Raw genomic sequence first — 19314 nt, forward strand, 5'->3', positions numbered from 1 at the left:
TGTTCAAGCCTCAGAAATGGCAGACTCCCCTCCCCCTGCCAGGCTGCTGCCTTGCAGGTTGATCTCAGACTGCAAAGCTAGCAGTGAGCAAGGCTCTGTGGGTGTGGGACCCGCCAAGCCAGGCATGGGATATAATCTTCTGGTATGCTGTTGGCTAAGACCATTGGAAAAGCACAGTATTTAGGCAGGAGTGTTCCATTTTTCCAGGTACAGTCTATCACAGCTTCCCTTGGCTAGGAAAGGGAAATCCCCTGACCCCTTGTGCTTCCCAGGTGACATGATGCCCTACCCTGGTTCAGCTCACACTCCATGGGCTGCACCCACTGTCCAACCAGTACCAATGAGATGAACCAGGTACCTCAGTTGGAAATGCAGAAATCATGCATCTTCTAGGTCAATCACACTGGGAGCTGCAGGCCAGAGCTGTTCCTATTCGGTCATCTTCTAGCATACATATTATATATATGCTATGTATTTTATATAACTGGGAGGAGAGGGGGTAATATTACATATATAATTATATATATATATGTATGTACACACAAAAAGGGGAGTTTACTAAATATTAACTCACACGACCACAAGGTCCCACAATAGGCCATCTGCGGGCTGAGGAACAAGGAGAGCCAGTCCGAGTTCCAAAACTGAAGAACTTGGAGTCTGATGTTCAAGGGCAGCAAGCATCCAGCAGGGGAGAAAGATTGAGGTTGGGAGGCTAGGCCAGTCTCTCTTTTCACATTCTTCTGCCTGCTTATATTCTAGCCATGCTGGCAACTAATTAAATTGTGCCCACCCAGATTAAGGGTAGGTCTGCCTTTCCCAGCCCACAGCCTCAAATGTTAATCTCCTTTCCTCTCAGACACACCCAGGATCAATACTTTGTATCCTTCAATCCAATCAAGTTGACACTCAGAATTAACCATCACAATAGTTTTTAAAATTAACCTATACAGCTTCTTTTGAAGGTCCTCGTTTCTCAAAATGCCTTACCCAAGCTTCTCTTCTGAGCCTTAGATGGTGTATTGTATGCCTTCATCTATAACCTCTTGCCTGAGCTATCTGTTTTACCTGCAGTACCTGTTGCTTTTTTCACCTGAGCTCCAAATTAGCTAAAAAACTTAAGTGCCTTGCCTCATTGATTCAGGTATTCCCCAGAGAGGTTAGAACATACATACACCAAAGTTTGTAAATAAGGTTTGCTATTCTTTTTCCTGTTCAAGGGAAGGAGCTGGTAACTGGACTGCTAGCTACATCAAGACAAGCAGCACTGCCATGCCAGGGAGAGAATGGGGCCGGGGTGAGTTAAAACTCTACAAAACAAGCTTACTATTTTGAAGATGGTTTCTTCTTGGTTGGGTGTTCTCTTGGTTGCTGTAAACTTTTGATGTTTTCCAAAACTCCAACAAAGTTGTTTTTGCTATTTACTACTTGATTTTTAGGGTTTCTGTGGTAGAATATGAGCTTGAAACATCATAGTTCATCATTCTGCTATTATCGCAAGCTCCTATGTCCTTTTAATAAACTCCAGTTATCACCGATAGCATTGTTTTATTTTTGCACGTGTTAATCTCATCTTGAGCACTTTCTCCTTCAGACCTGGTAGCAGTGATTTCTATAATAAGCTGTGGTTCTTTTCAGTGGGAAATGGTATTTAGAGAATAAAATCTGATTCCTAGAGGGTGCTCATTTTACTGAGTTGTTATTGATTCTAGGGCATTTTTAGTGGACAGAGATAAAAAATGTGTAATTTTACAGTAATAAATACAGATCAGAAGTCTATACTGATATTTCCATTTCAAAAATTTGATTACAGATTTCTAATGTAACTTTCTATAATATTATTATTGTATCTGTATTCTCTTCAACTTAGTATTTTGGTTCCAAAAATATGAACAAATTTCCTGCTTATTTTATCCTACAATAACTTCAAAAGAGAACAAAAATGATGCATTTTAAAGTCATTGGAGGTTATTATAGCAATTTTATAAACATCTAGTCCATTCCTTTTAGTTTATTTTCACTTTATAGAAATTGTTTCTCTTCTTTTATAAAAATTGTATTGAATTTTGTGAAATGTCTTTTAAAATCTATGGAGATATTTATATTTTTCTCTTTAAATCAATACTATAAATTATATAAATATATTTTCTAATAATGAGCTGTTCTTGTAGTCCTGGAATGAACTATAATATTCTTTTATTACACTGTGAATTGTTTTTGCTAATGTTTTATTTAATCTTTTATATCAGCATTTTTAAGTGAAAGTGATCTGTAAAGTTTTTTTAAATGCAATCTGTCATGCTTCATATTAATATTAGCCTCATAAAAAGACTTGGGAATTTTCCCCTTTTTCTAAGAACCAATGACTTAACATGTAAATTATCTATATTTGTTTATTCTTCTTCAGAATCACCCTACCGTCTTTATGTCTTACCTCCATTTTCTCCCATCTTTGAAAGTTAATTACTTTTCACATTAATTGCCTTCTCATTTTCTCTTGCATTCTGAAAGTCTTTTCAATCTAGTCTCTATATCACTTATATATTTTTAAATTCTCTGCAGTTTCTGTTTCTATGCTTCCTAGCTTCTATTACGTTTACCTCCTCCTCTGCCTTTCTATCCTCTTCATATTTTTTCTTACCTCTTTGTGTCTGTTTTGAGAAAACTCATTTTTTATTCTGTTCTAAGGCATTATCATTTTAGCTTTGATTAACTGTATCACAAAATCAAGTTTTCTTACATTTTATTAAGAACTCAGAGCAGACTTACTTTTAAAATTAATTATTTTCTTGTGGTTAATCATTTCTCAATTTATAACCATCCTATGGATCTTTGTTTTTATTTTTTATGTTGCAGCATGTTTTCATGAGCTCTATAATGATTTTTATTTATCCACCCTTAGAAGAGAAAAGTGTTTCCAGCCTAGGGATTTGCCTACAAGCAGGGTTAATTGTTTTTCTAGTTCCCCCTTACTATCTACCAAGATTTTAGTTTGGAGGATTTTTTTAAATGATAAACTGTCATTGTGTTTGTGACACAACATTTTGAGGCAGGTGGATAGGAAGCTGGAGCCCTGGATATCCATAAAACGTTATTTGGTAAACAGAAAGCTAAACAAAATGTACATACTTACAAAAGAGTTAATTTGAACAGAAACCACAACTTACAATGAATAAATTGTATAAGTACAGCCGGTTCTACCAGCCTCATCTAGTGTCCCAGGTGATTGATGACTTGCTTGTAGTAATATTTGTTAGGCTTTCCCACTGTAATGTTACCCACACATGCTATCATCTGTCAGGGAAAGTCACTCTGCCCATCCCACATTTCAGGAGTGACAAGTCAAGCTGCCTCTCCTTGAGGACCACTATCTACATGTATTATTTGGAATTATTTCACATGAGAGATTTGTCTCACCATCCTCATTTATTTATGGATGCAATCATTAATTTACATCAGTGTGGATTCATGGATATTTATTTTATACTTTGGGTTATAAACTAATACTACTATATCTTTTTGGAATTTTTTGTTTCTTTTTGCTCAAATTATTCCAGCTTTGGCTATTGTGTGCTCTTTCAGTTGGATGCTGTGTTTCTTTGATATGCCCCCATTATTGTGGATTTTTTTCTTTTTAGTATTTTCTTACTTTCTTATACTGTAAGATTCTCCAGGCTCATCTTGTACACTTCCTACCCCAATCCCAGAACAAGTTATTTCTTCAAGGAGCTATAGTTTCTTTTATTAGACAATGGCATTAGAAACAAAGATCTTGGCCAGGCATGGTGGCTACCACCTGTACCCAGCACTTTGGGAGGCCAAGATGGGCAGACTGCTTGAGCCCAGATGTTCAAGACAAGCCTGGGCAACATGGTAAGAACCCGAGCTCTAAATAAAAATTAATTTTTTAGAAAATTTCAAGCATGGTGGCACATACCTGCGCTCCCAGCTACTCGGGAGGCTGAGGTAGGAGGATTTTTGAGCCCAGGAGGCAGAGGCTGCAGTGAGCCATGTTCATGCCACTGCACTCCAGCCTGGGTGACAGAGCAAGACCCTGTCACAAAAAAAAAAAGAAAGAAAGAACGGAAGGAAAGAAAGAAAGAAAGAAAGAAAGAAAGAAAGAAAGAAAGAAAGAAAGAAAGAAAGAAAGAAAGAAAGGAAAAGAAACAGAAACTAAGATCTTAAGATCTGCATATTAGGGTGTGCTTGTTACAACTGAGACCTCAGCTGACAGAACAAGGAAATATATGTGTATAGTCTGACTTGTCTAGACACAAATATCTATAAATATTTTTATACATAATAATTTATATCTATATTAAGCTAAATGTGAGTTCACATTGATGCCTTCAACTCTAATCAATTATCACATGGATCATTCTAGCTTCCTACCCAAGCTTATGTGTAAATTTCCACTCCTGAGGTGTCTTTTTGATACATCATTTATTCCAGGTTTATAAAAGAGCCATTTCTGGCCTCTTTCCTGATGCTGCTGCCTGCCATGAATCTATAGGAAACCACGACAGTCTACTTGTACAGTCACTGCTCAAATCCTGAGCCCTTTGGTACAGATGATTTCAATGAAAACTGATAATTAGTTTGGAGTGAATTCTGTGTGATCTATTTCCAGGCTCTCCAGTGGCCCACCCTTGTCTTTAGTCCCCAGAGTATGCTGACAGTAATCTCCTATTAGAAAGTACTCTGCTGATTTCTGAAATCCTGTTCTAATTTCTCAGGAAAAACTGTCTCTTGGGATCTATCTGAAACCTTTGTTTGCTGGGTTAGACACTAGTGATTGTGTTACGATCATAACCAAATGATACCTATTTCACGTGTCATTAGACTTAAAGAAGAATGGAGTCGGGCTATTTTCTTTGTCTATAAGTGTCCAGAAACACTTTTCCTCTGGGATGGGCTACAATAATGGAACAGGAATAGGAGAAGAGCCTTCTCTGTAATGATCGAGCTTGAAATAAGCCTAAATGAAAGGCAAATATGTGCTACTGAAATATTAGCTCATTGACCTTGGAAGTGGAAATAACAAGGTTGGACACATGCCCAGATTTATTCTGAGAAGCTACATTCAAATTTCAATGCAGTTCCTATTTAATAAAGAGAAAAACGCATGTGGGAAAAAAACATCATCCCTCCATTTTAATGTATATTATTAGTTGGAGTTTCAGCTCTTTTTCCTTTGCCTCTCTGCCAGCTAATCACAGTAGCTACTGGTTTCCTACTTCCTAAATTACATTTCTCTTTTTCTCGGCATATTATTACCTTTGCCAGATTTCCCTCATGCTTCTCTCATGTAGTTTATCTTGACATCAACTATGTCTCATTGTCTCGTCTTTCTGATGAACAATGCCTTTGCTCTACTTCCTCAGAGTTAATTCTACTTTTAAAGCAAGAACTCCTCTTGCATCCCCAAGATGTAAGTGAGTAAGTGCTTGCCACCCTGCCACCTTGCTTAGTTTGGAAAGATATTATGCTCCCTAATCTTCTGCTTTGTTGCAACATACCATGTGGCTTTTGCTAATGTTGAAAGTAACAATGTGTTTTTAATCTAATTTACTAATGTGGAACAGCTTTCTTCTGAATCACAGTGGTGTAACCATTGACAACCGGGGCTTTGGCTCACATTGGGTGTGAGTGCGTAGGATCAGAAAATAAAATTTTCCAGTATCTCGCTCTCCCAATTTAATCCTCATCAATCTTAGTGAATTAATTAGCAAGTAGTAAAGTGATGCTATAGCGGTAAATGTTTATGAACAATTACGTGGTCTCTTTGAACACTTTTTATCCAAAAAGACACACCATTAGGTTCAACCAGGATTTTGTTGTTGCTCTCACCTTTTATATTGAATTATTTTAAACTTTGTGCACACAGAACAAGTGGTAGTTCAAACCTTTCTTCTTCAAGTCCTCGATAACACTCTGTTATTACTCCTTATTCATCTGACACTCTTTTTCCTTTTTCCCTCTAGATCTATGTTCTTATGCTACATTTCAAGGGAGAGTTGCTTAATATTATTTCCAAAGTAAATAACCTTGTATCTTCACTGTTTCTGTTATGGGCTCTTTTCTCTGGCATCTATAGCATTTCTCGCTCCTCTTTTCTGCTTTGAAATAAGCTCAAACCTCTCTCAGTTTGAGGGGGGAAAGCATGACCATTTTGAACTTTCCTGCTTATTCTTATTCTCCTTGTGTTCAAAGCCAGTTTCTTACAACCCAGTTTTCTATTCCTCTCCATTCATTCTCTTTTTAGTATCCTGAAATATGACTTACCACCTCATCACTAGACTGATAATATTCTTGTATAGGTCACCAATGGCCTTATCAAGAGAGTAAAGAAAACAAAGATATTTGCTTAATATATGTTTATATAGACACAAATATATTGATAACAAAATAGGAAAGAACTATAATTATAGTCTTCATCTCTGTAACTGATCATACAGTTGTAGTTGGTATGTATAATTACATTTTTCTACTACCCATTCCATATTTCCTTTGCCTTCAGCAAACACCTCAGCCCTCAGCTTGTCATGGTTCTTTGCCCCTGGAATGACCCAACAACTTTATTCCTGAAAGGCCTGGGCCATTAGTAGCATACCTGGGTTGGGCTGGCATAGCTTTCCATTAACCTCAACCATAGGGGACAGTAATTCTAAGGGATGTCCTAAGGGATCTTGTGTCTCCTAGGCATATTCTTCCTTACTTCTATTGTGGAAGAGCAGTCCAATTTCCCCCTTGGAATTCCAAATTAATCACCCCAGCCAACACTGTCACTCCCTTTTTAGCCTGTTGACTCAGAGACACGAGGAGTCCAAAGCAGCCTACTGGCAGTCTTAACTTCCAGTCCCATGAAATCAGTATTCTGTCACCTGTTGAAAACATTCCTTGCTCTAGATTTAACACCTCTAGGTCAGCAGAGCATAAAGTTGTGGGAACAGGAAGCAAAAATTGCTAATGAGCCACTAGGGGTAACAATGAGTGGTGCCATTGCCATTTCTACCCCTTGATTCCTGGACCCATGAATCCTGGCTAACAGAGAAACATATCTAAGATACTGACTCAGAGCATCTTTCTGCACAATCTTGCCCCAGCCTGAAAAATATTGCCATGTAGCTGGCACTGCAAATGAGTCTTCAAAAAGCCATTCCACTGTTCTAGCAGACCAGCTGTTTCAAGACAGTACAGAACATAACATAGCAAGGCCAGCAAATTCCATGAGCATGAGCCCATTGCTGCGTTTTTTTCTGTTGTTTTTTTTTTTTTTTTTTTTTTTTTTTGCTATAAAGTGAGTTTCTTCTTAAGAAATAATGCTGTATATAATAACATGACGGTGGATAAGACATTTTGTAAGTCCACAGATGGTAGTTTTGTCAGAATTATTGCATACAGAGAAGGCAAATTTATATCCAGAGTAAATATCTGTTTCAGTAAGGACAAAACACTGCCCCTTTCACGGTGGCAGTGATCCAATACAATCAACCCACCCCCAGGTTAGCTGGATGATCACCTTGGGCAATTGCGCCACATTGGGAGGTCTCAGTGTTGATCTCTGCTGTTGGCAGATTTGAGCCCTCAGCAGTGGCCAAAGCCCAGTCAGTTTTGATGAGTGAAAGTCTATGTTGCTGAGCCCTTACATAACCTCTGTCCCTGCAACCATGGCCCTTTGGATCATGACAGAGGTGGCTGGGGAAAGAAGCAGCAGGTATCCATAAAATAGGTCATCTTATTGACTTGATTGTTAAAATCCTTCTCTGGTGAGGTCATCCTCTGGTAAGCATTCATGTGGGACACAAATATCCATGTTTTTTGCCCATTCAGAGAGGTCTAGCCACATACCTCTTCCCTAGACTTCTCTGCCACTTATTGTTCAATCATGTTTCTTTCCTAAACATCTAGCCAAACCATTGACTACTGAGCATGAGTTGGTATATAATTGCTCATCCAGCCATTTCCAGCCATTTCCAAGCAAAGTGCACAACCAGATGCACCACCCAAAGTTCTGCCCACAGGGAGGATTTCTCTTCACCACTGTCCCTCAAGGATGCCCCAGAGAAGGGCTCTACAGCCCTCTGCAGCTGTCCACTTCTGGATAGTGCCTACATGTTGTGCAGAACCATCTGTAAACTAGGCTACAGACTTCTCTTTTTTTGTCAACTGGTCATAGGGAACTCCCCATGCATTCACAGGCTGCGAGAGAGAAGGCAGTGTAGCAGGAGTGGGAACCATAGACATTTGGGCCACTTCTTCATGCAACTTACTTGTGCTTTTGGGACCTGCTCAGACCTGACCATTTATATGTCACTTCCACTTGAACACATGCTGCTGTGCATGCCCAACCTTATGATTTGTTGGGTCAGATAACATACAGTTCAGGTCTCATGATTCTTTGGTGGCCCATGATCAAGCAGTCAGTGTTTGGCCTTCACCACAATAGCCCTCACTCCACAGGTCATGGAAACAATGTAAGGATTGAAGAATATGTTTATCCCAAGTATACATTCTGGAATTGGTGAGTGAAATAACCACAGGATGGGTTTAGAGACCCTCTAGACCCACTGTAGGACATGCCTGAGCTTAAAATCCATTGATTACCTGACCTCTATAAGCCCCTACTCTGATTGGAGGGTCAGATGATGATTTGGGTCTCCTGAAACTAGTCAGTTAAGGCTTCGTAGCAGGCCAAGAGCTGTCTCTTGAAAGTATTTTTAAATCTGCAGATGATGTCAGGGCCTTACTCCCAAATCCTAAAAGTCTGTGCTGCATTTCACCCATAGGTGCCAGCCAAAGGCACCAAACAGCATCCCTACCTATGACTGATACTTTAAGCCCCATCACATCTGTGGAGTCACATGGCCCAAGTGGCAGAGCAGCTGGCATAGCAGCATGGACCTGTTGCAGAACTTTCTCTCGTTCTGGGCCCCACTCAAAACTAGCAGCTGTTTGGGTCACTTGGTAAATGGGCTGGAGCAACAGAGCCAAATGAGGAATATGATGCCTCTGAAAACCAATGAGGCTCAATAGGCATTGTGTCTCTTTCTTGGTTGTAGGAGGGACCAGATGCAACAACTTATCTTTCACCTTAGAAGGAATATCTCACATGTCCCACACCACTGGACCCATACAAATTTCACTTATGTAAAAGGTCACTACATTTTAATTCAGTTTATTTGCCACCCTTTAGCATGCAAATATCTTACCAATAAGTCTAGAGTAGTTGCTACTTCTTACTCACTAGGTCCAATCAGCATAATGTCATCAATGTAATGCGCCAGTGTGATATCCATCTGAAGAGAAAGGCAGTCAAGATCCCTGTGAACTGGTCTTCAACCTGTTTCCTGGTATACAAATTCTAAAATCCTTAGGCTCTCTAAAGTGATGTCTTTTGTATGCTAATGAGTTGACTGATGGCTGGCAGCCCCTAGGCAGCTTCAGGATAGGGGCTGGTTACTGGAAAAAGCAAGGCATGATTACAGGATTGGGACTTTCAGCCTAACCTCTGGCTGGGAAAGAGAGTCTGAAGGTTAAGCTGATCATCAATGGCCATTGAGTTAATCAGTCATGCCTACCTAATGTAGCCTCCGTAGAACCCCAAAGGGACAGGTTCAGAGAGCTTCCAAATAGATGAGCATGAGGAGGTTCCTGGAGAATACCACTCCTGCCTGGGAGGGTATGGAAGCACCACGCCCCTTTCCATACCTTGTCCTATGCATCTCTTCATCTGTGACCTTTGTAATATCCTTTCTAATAAACCAGTAAGTGTTTTAGAAAACACCCCTGTGAACCAAATTATTACATAGAGATGAAGAATTGATATACCCTTGAGGTAGGACAGTGAAGGTGTATTGCTGACCCTGCCAGTTGAGAGCAAACGGCTTCTGGAGGACTTTATGGAAAGGTATAGGAAAAAAAGGCATTTGTCAGATCAATATCTGTGTACCTCACACAAGGGAATGCATTCATTTGTTCAAGCAATGAAAGCACGTCTGCCTCAGCAGCTGCAATTGGAGTCATAACTTGTTCAAGCTTAGAATAATCCACTATCATTCTCCAAGTTCCATCTGTCTTCTGCACAGGCCAAATGGGAGAGTTGAATGGGGATGTGGTGGGAGTCACCTACCCTGCACCTTTCAAGTTTTTGATGGTGGCACTAATCTCTTGATTTGCACTGGACCTAACACCTCTAGGCCAGCAGAGAATAAAGTTGTGGGAACAGAAAGTAAAAAATTTGCTAGTAGGTCACTAGGAAAAACAGTGAGTGGTGTCACTCCTATTTCCACCTTTTGATTCCTAGACCCATGAACCCCGGCTATCAGAAAAAAACATACCATATATAGGATGCCAATTCAGAATATCCTTCTGGACAATCTTACCCAAGCCCTGCAAGGTATTGCCATGTAGCTAGCATTGTAATTGAATCATGGGCCACCAAAGAATCATGTGATCTGAATTGTATGTTATCTGACCCAACAAGTCATAAAGTTGGCCACGTACATCAGCACTCCTTCAACAAATGGAAGTGGTATGTAAGTAATAAGGCCTGAGCAGGTCTTGAAAGCACAAGTAAGTTGCATGAAGAAGTAGCCCAAATGCCTATGGTCCCCACTCTTGCTACCCTGCCTTCTCTCTCCCAGCCTGCCCCTATGGCCGCATGAGGAGTTTCCTACCAGTAGACAAAAGAAGAGAAGACCAGAACCTGCTTTACAGATGGTTCTACACTCCCTCCAGGAATGCTATATTGTTTTTGATTTACTATTTTCCTGAGTAGGCAGTTCCAATGGCTTTTACTTGGCCTTCACCACAATAATAGCCCTCAATCCAAAGGTCATGGAAACAATGTAAGGATTGCAGAATATGTCTATCCCAAGTATACATTCTGGAATTGGTGAAATAACCACAGGATGGGTTGAAGACCCTCTAGTTCTACTGTGGGACAGACCTCAGCTTACAATCCATTCATTACCTGACCTCTATAAGCCCCAATTCTGACTGGAGGGTCAAATGATGATTTGGATCTCCTGGAACTAGTCAGTTTGTAGCCAGTGCCTAGTAGTTCTGAAAATGTCTCATTATTTTCTTTGCCTAAATGCAGTTACCCTGGCAAAAATAGGTACATTTGGGGAAAAGTGGGAAAAAGATGAATAGTATGTACATTTATCAGTAGTATATCAGAGACTTTCCTCAAGGGCACCTTTCCTTCTCTTCATTCAAGTGATTCTGTGTCTGTAAACTGGCTCAAGTCTGAGAATTCATTAAGGGGCTATGACTCTCTGTTTTTATGATTCAAGTTATACTTTTGCCCACCTGACCTAGAACTTTTCTGCTTATACAGATTACGTAAGAATTTAGTAGGCTTGGTATCTGTTATGGTTAATACTGATTGTCAACTTGATTGGACTGAAGGATGCAAAGTATTGCTCCTGGGTGTGTCTGTGAGGGTGTTGCCGAAGGAGATTAACATTTGAGTCAGTGGACTGGGAGAGGCAGACTCACCCTCAGTTTAGGTGGGTACCATCTAATCAGCTGCCAGCATGGCCAGAATAAAAACAGGCAGAAGAATGAGGAAAGACTAGACTGGTTCAGTCTTCTGGCCTCTATCTTTCTCCTGTGCTGGATACTTCCTGCCCTCAAACATTGGACCCCAGGTTCTTCAGGTTTGGGACTCAGACTGGCTTTCTTGATCCTCAGCTTGCAGATGGCCGACTGTGAGACCTCACCTTGTGACTGTGTGAGTCAGTACTCCTTAATAAACTCATATATATATATACACACACATACATCTATCCTATTAGCTCTGTCCCTCTAGAGAACCCTGACTAATACAATATCTATTTCATTTCTAGGAACACTGTGATTAACTGTTCAACACCATAGGTCTGACCAAGTCAGACTATTCTGATTATTACTTTTGCCCTGCTGTCCATTATTAATGACACTGACCTTGCTCTTGGCAGTTCAGTGCTACTATTTATTCTCTGGCATCCCAAGGTCCAATCACTTTCATTGCATTTAGGTTTTCTAATTGAGTAGCTGAGGTTGAGACAGGCAGGTTGGTTGATTCCCTATTTTAAGATGGTCTGGAGGAAAAGGATAAAAGCCCCTCACTGAAACTCTAGCTTATCTCTCAGACAGTCACTAACAAGAGACCCAAGAGACTATTAACCACAAGCTTCTATTTCAGAGGGCTAGGGATTTCCCCAGAGCTCTGCATGCACAGCTAGACTTAAACTCCAACCTAAAGTTACCTCTTCATCATTTTAACACCTCCTCATTTTCATGCCCAGGGTAGCGATTTAAAATGCTAATGCTACATACAATGTATGAAGAAGCATGTTGACCACCATGCAAGTGTTAGAAAAGCTCCTCCTGTACATGTACCTGCTGATGTAAGCTTTCCCTATGGAAAGACCTTATAAAACTAACTCACATACTGTCCTTGGGGAACAGTTCACTTGTTTTTCCTTTCTCAGGGCTAGCTCCCTTGTGCACAAGGTGGAATAAACTTAAACTTAATGTTTGCTGCTTGTGTTCAGTGATCTCTTTTGATTTCTATCCTGGGAGCGTGCAAGAACCCAGGGTTACCACTGAAATGTCTGACCTACAGAGAACAGCAATCATGGAACTCTTCAAGGATACTAGCGTTCCCCTCACAAATTTATTTCTGAAAGTATTGGTAAATGGTATGCCTTCTAGACCCTGCCCATGTGGGTCTAGAAATGATAAATCCAATTTAACATTCCAGTGTCTCTAAGCCTTTGAATCTCTTCCTCCATATTAAATCAAGGGAGATCCAACGTTTTTAATTCGCTCATACTGGGCCATCTTTTGATCCATGTTTCAGCAATAAACCAAACAAACTGAAACAGCCCTTTCTAACTCCCTGAACTGGAACATTAAATGCAGAATCTCTTCTTAGTGAGTCCATATCAATAAATTCAGCCCAATTCAACTTTATGTTCCTTCCACCATTACCCTATACCCTTAATATCTATTCTATATATGTCCCCCAGATTTTTGCTTCTGTGAATTAGAAAATTCAAGTAGTTAAGCTGGGTGCAGGGGCTCACGCCTGTAATCCCAACACTGTGGGAGGCTGAGAAGGGTGGATCACGAGGTTCAGGAGTTCAAAACCAGCCTGGCTGACATGGAGAAACCCCATCTCTACTCAAAATACAAAAATTAGCCGGATGTGGTAGTGTGCACCTGTAAACCCAGTTTCTCAGGAAGCTGAGGCAGGAGAATGGCTTGAACCTGGGAGGCGGAGGTTGGTGAGCTGAGATTGCACCACTGCACCCCAGCCTGGGCAACAAAGCGAGACTCCGTCTCAAAAAAAAAAAAAAAAAGAAAAAGAAAATTCAAGAATTCAAGTAGTTCTTTTGGCATGTAGTACGTCTCCGCATGAGTCATATTTTGTACCTTATCTTTAGGGGTCTGCTGAGACTTGAGTCTTGTTACAAGTCTAGAAGAAAAGAGCGGTAGCAGGGTGGGTACTGAGGATAATCAGCATTATCTTACGTGGCAGCTGCCTCAGGGGAGGCCATTACCCTTTTCCTCAGTATTAGTACTCTCAGATGGTGGCGGAAAAGCTGATACCACTGTGGTAGCGGGGACCCAATTCCACCTGGGGTAGGGCAGCCACTTCCATTGGTGTGGGGAGACTACTTTCAATGTCAAAGAAGATTCATCATAATTCAGGGGCTTAGTGTCCCCAGTTGCGTCAGGGTATTTCCACAGGCCCCCATCCCAACTTACATTTTTTCCCCAATAAGTTGCCCTCACTTTAACAGCATTCACCCCGTAAAGCTGGGACTTCATCTCGCGTTATAATTCAGCCAATTGCAGGACAAAGTTCTTAATTTTCAGCAATTTCCGCCCTGTGGCTACAGGTGATAATGCCCTCCTTCAGAGCACACTTAGAAACTCTTAGGTCATTTATGGGTCTCTTTCTCTCACTCTCTCTCTTTTTTTTTTTGACACAGACTCTTGCTGTGCCGCCTAGGCTGGAGTGCTGTGGTGCAATTTCGGCTCACTAAAACCTCCGCCTCCCGGGTTCAAGCAATTCTTATGCCTCAGGCTCCCGAGTGACTGGGGCTACAGGCATGCACCATCAAACCCGATTAATTTTTGTATTTTTAGTAGAGACGGGGTTTTGCCATGTTGCCCAGGTTCATTTATGAGTCTCTTGAGCTGGGAATTCAAATCCTTGAGTTCATTCATTTATTTCAACACTTTTTCCAATAACATTAGAAACAACCAACCGACATCATTACGTTCCTTAGTATTCCAAAAATGTCCAAAAGTATCAATCATATACAGAGTCACCAAACTCCTTGCTTCTTGTAAGTAGTTAATTATGAGTATCCAGTGCAGATAATATGCATGTCTCTATAAACAGATGATGCCTTAGACGATCAGTGCTCTCTTTACCACTGGAAATAGCATCACTATTGCCTTTAAATCTAATCAGATGTGAAAGCCAATTCCAGAAACCCTAGATCTAATTAAGAAAGTCATTATTAAAATTTGATTGCTCTATAAACACTCTCAATACCAAAATCTGTATTAGTTAGGTTTCTCCAAAGAAACAGAACCTATGTAGAGATCTATAGATAGGTATCTATGTGCACACACACACACACATATATACACAGACATACAGTCACCAACTTATGATGGTTTCACTTACGATTTTTCAACTTACTGATGGTATAAAAGTGGTATATTCTAATAAAATATTCAATATATTACATGAGATATTTAACAGATTGTTATAAAATAGGCTTTGTGTTAGATGCTTTGCCCAACTATAGGCTAATGTAAATGTTCTGAGAATGTTTAAGGTAGTCTATGATGGTAGGTAGGTTAGGTGTATTAAATGCATTTTCACATTTCCACAATAAACATGACTTATGGGGATATAACCCTTAAGTAGAGGAGAATCCAGGGGTATGGGTTTATTATGGTAATTGGCTCATATGATTATGGAAGCCAACAGGTCCCACACTCTGCAATCTGCAACCTTGGAGAACCAGGAAGGCTGGTAGTGTTACTCAGTTTGAGTCTGACGGCCTTAAACTGGGGCAGGGCTGATAGTGTTAAGTCCATGTCTGAGTCAGAAGGCCTGAGAACGAGGTGCTCCAATCTCCCAGGGCAGGAGAAGACGAATGCCCCAATTTAAACAGAATGATTCACCCTTCCTCCACCGTTTGTTCTATTTGGGCTCTCAATGGACTGGACGATGTCCACACATATTGGTGAAGTTGTTCTTCTTTACTCAGTCTACTGATTCTAATGCTAATCTCTTCCAGAAAAGCTCTCACAAACATACCCATACATAATGTTTTACCAGCTATCTGGGCATCTTTTAGCCCAGTCAAGCTGACAAATAGAATTAGCCATTCCTTAGGTAGATGTAGATGTAGGTGTTTGTGTATTCTCATAATTTGCATATAGCATTTTTCACTTGCTTCAAGTAATAGCCTTTCTTCAGTAAAGCAAAAATAAAATTCTAATCCCCACAACAGACTGAATGGATCCCACTCTCAGCCAAGGGAATTCCACAATAAACAGGAAAAACTAGTTTAGGCTATGATGGGAAGGGGGCTGGGCATTGGACATGCCTCATTATACTCTCCTCTCTTTGGAATTCCATCACAGCTACCCAGCATTAACACTGAAACAGAGATCTTATGAGTGACAAAACAAGCTCTTTGTAGTAATAAGATACCAAATTCTAATCTGACTCCAGTATAGTATCACATCAAAGATAGCAGATACTGAAAAAAATCAAAGTATTTTACCCCAAAATATATGTCTCTGACATATTTTGAAGTGGTCCTGCAAAGCTGTCTCTTGTGGGGAAAATCTACTTTCTGTAGAGAACCCCCTTCCCTTTCCAGGTCTTTTCCGGATCCAAGAGAGATTTAACTAAGAGTCTGGCACCTTTACCATCTAATCTCTCTAAAGCCTGCTACTTAGGGTTTCATCTGCATAACAACCATGGTTTCCACAACCCCTTATCTTAACTTAGACATTCCTTTCTGTTGATTCCAGGTCTTTAGATAATAACCTAATCCTTTCAACCACATCAGAAAATCTTGGTAACTACCTATGACCTGGAACCCTCCGCTTCGAGTTGCCCTGCCTTTCCATACTGAACAAATGTACACCTTACAAGTAGTGATTGATGTTGGCCTGTAACTTCTGTTTCCCAAAAATGTATAAAATCAAGCTGTAGGCAGGGCACAGTGGCTCAGGCCTGTAATCCCAGCACTTTGGGAAGCCAGGGTGGCCAGATTACTTAAGGTCAAGAGTTCGAGACAAGACTGGCCAACATGGTGAAATCCTGTCTCTACTAAAAATACAAAAAAAGCCAGGTGTGGTGGTGCATGCCTGTAATCCCATTTACTTGGGAGGCTGAGGCAGGAGAACCACTTGAACCTGGGAGGCAGAGGTTGCAGTGAGCCAAGATTGCACCACTGCACTCCAGCCTGGGCAACAAGAGTAAAACTCCGTCTCAAAAAAAAAAAATAAAAATTAATCTGTAAACCAACCACTTTGGGGACATGTTCTCAAGACCTCCTGGCTTGAGCCTGTGTCACTGGCTACCCATATTTGCCTCAGAATAAACCTCTTTAAATATTTTACAGGTTTTGACTCTTTTCATCAACACTTCTCTATCGTATCATAGTCTGTTTTCTTCTTAGAAGGAGCTAGTCTCCTTTGTTTCTTATTGTACATTTTAAGGAAAAAGATAGGAGAATTAATACAGCTCAACAGAAGTCACATTTAAATCTACACATATGTTCCAAGAGGAAAAAACATTCTGGAAATAAAACTAGAATCATCTTTCAGCATAAGGCACAATTCTTTCTATTGCTTTGGTTTCTTCTTCAGCAAGATGGAACGTTAGGTATCCTCTTATCTTCTGAACCTCCCAAACCCTGTCCCTCATCAAAACTTACCTGTCCTTTGACCCATCTCTAAGACTCCAACCGACCTAGTAATATAATAACCATAAGATATTAATAGCTGGTGATGATTTCATATTTTATCCTATTCAAACTTTATTTTCCATCTGAATAAGACATATCAATGTCTTAACTAGTGAATTGAGTAATATCACTGTTTGGGTAACTGGGAAAGATATTTGGGCACAAAGGCCGATAATTCCCTTTCAGTCACTCCCACATACTCTTAATATCTATTTTATCAATGTCAGTGACCTTCTGAAATAACCATCTTTTGGTCTCCTTGATTTTTCTGTGTCATCTTTCTCTTTTATATTAATACCTACATTGTTCTTTAAATACAGGTGGACTCTTCTACCTACATTTAAGTGAGACCTTGCATTTGAAATTCAATATTTGCTTAAATTACTCCGTTCTTCAATCCTGTTTCAGTCTAGAGTTCATACTCGCACCAAGAAATACCTACCAAGACACCATCTGATATGAAAGACAAATAGAAATATGACTGTGATTGTATGGATAAAACTGCATCTAAGCAAACAAGTTTTCCAGGCTTGAAGTGCCTTTTAGTCTACTTTACTCACCTTTAGCTCTAACCGTATCTCACCTTTCAGACAGCCAACAGGAATTCAAATTACAGCAAGGTCTTTTTGGGGTCAAGTTGTCCATCATTTCAAATTTAACTGCAGGTCTCTTTCCCTTAAAGGTGAAGGAACAAAAAACGTCAATTTCAGGCTGTTGCTCACCAGCTTTTTGAAAACAAACATTAATTACATAACTATTATGTGTCAAGCACTATCTAATAATATCCATTATTTCCTCCAGTGTTCACAACTTTGGTGGGGAAAGATTGAGTCATCGGGACCAACTTTCAATTGTCTAGGCACTTTGTGATGTCTGAGTAATTTAAAAGAAAAAGACCAGTGTGCCTGGAAATAACTTAGGAGGTTTTATTTTCTTTGAATAGTTGAAGAACCACATAGGAAGTTGTCAATGCAGATTTTAATAACTTACATAGACCACAAAAACCCCTTCCTGTAGCACAGCATTACTCAGACTTTTTTCCACTTTTAGTCCCTTGTGTAGACAACATCATAACCACCCATAGCATTTGACAGGAGCTGGAGGGATTACCCTGGAAGAGACAGGCCAAATCACCTGTCACTGCTCTATTTGTCTGCTACTGAAAAGCTGCTGAGTCCTCTCCTTGTGATGTCTTAACATCTTGTGACACTCGGCTTTACAGGACATTTTGCATTTGTCTTCTTTCCCAAAGCCATCCTCACTTGGGACAAATATCCAGAAACACAAGGTCCTACTTATCAAATACATGAAAGGTCCTACTTATCAAATACATGAAAGGTGAAGAGTATTTTAAGACTGGGGGCCAAAGGCCCTTGGCCGCCTAAAGGTTTGCTAAAAATCAGTGGCATAGGCAGATTGATTAACAGGAGAAAAGGCATACAAATGTTCTCAACATGTATACATGGGAGCCTTCATAATGAATAACCAATTTCCCAATGAGTTCCAGAAATTTATATACCATTTAGAGGTTACAGAAAGAATGAGGACTTAGATTCTGGTAAAATAGGTTATGGGAAGGGGAGAAGAGGCTTGATTAGCAAAGGTGGCATTGTTACGTAGATGAAACCTCCAACAGAGACAATGGATGGTAAACGTTTCTTTTTAAACTTTTAAAGGCATCAGACTCTCAATCTCTCCTGGATATGGAGAAAGGCTCAGAAAGGTGAGGGGGCATGGCTGCATTAATGGAGACTCTCTACAGATGCAAATTTTCTCCACTTAAGACTGCTTTGTAAGGCCAGTTCTGTCAGGTGGCTAACAGAAAGCCATTTCAAAGTATATCAAAGAAATATATTTTGGGGTAAAATATTTTAATTTCCTCCAAGACTATATAAAAGTAGAAGTTACTAAAAGGTTTTTATTGAATGGATAAAGAAACACAGTGGAATATGTCATCATTCAAACTGGAAAGGAAGAAATATGAAATGTGCCTAAACCTGGAAAAGCAAAGATTCTAAACCTCCCTTGGTTAAATAAGGAGCATAGAAAACACCCTCGGTTCTGATGCAGGTCCTTAACATCTACCTCAACTGCTTACACTATGACTATAAATGCTTATTATAATGATAAAAGTCCACACAACTTACTTCTAAATAGCAAGTGGAATTTTGACCTAAAGATTGAATGCTCCATTTCTAGATAAGGGCTCTCACTCAGGGGTCACTTCCTTTCAGACTGAGTTTCTTTCTATGAACAGAGTCAGACCATAAAATATTTAAAGAGGTTTATTCCAAGTTAAACATGACAG

Source organism: Pan paniscus, chromosome 8, assembly GCF_029289425.2.
Source record: "Pan paniscus chromosome 8, NHGRI_mPanPan1-v2.0_pri, whole genome shotgun sequence".
Taxonomy (NCBI): domain Eukaryota; kingdom Metazoa; phylum Chordata; class Mammalia; order Primates; family Hominidae; genus Pan; species Pan paniscus.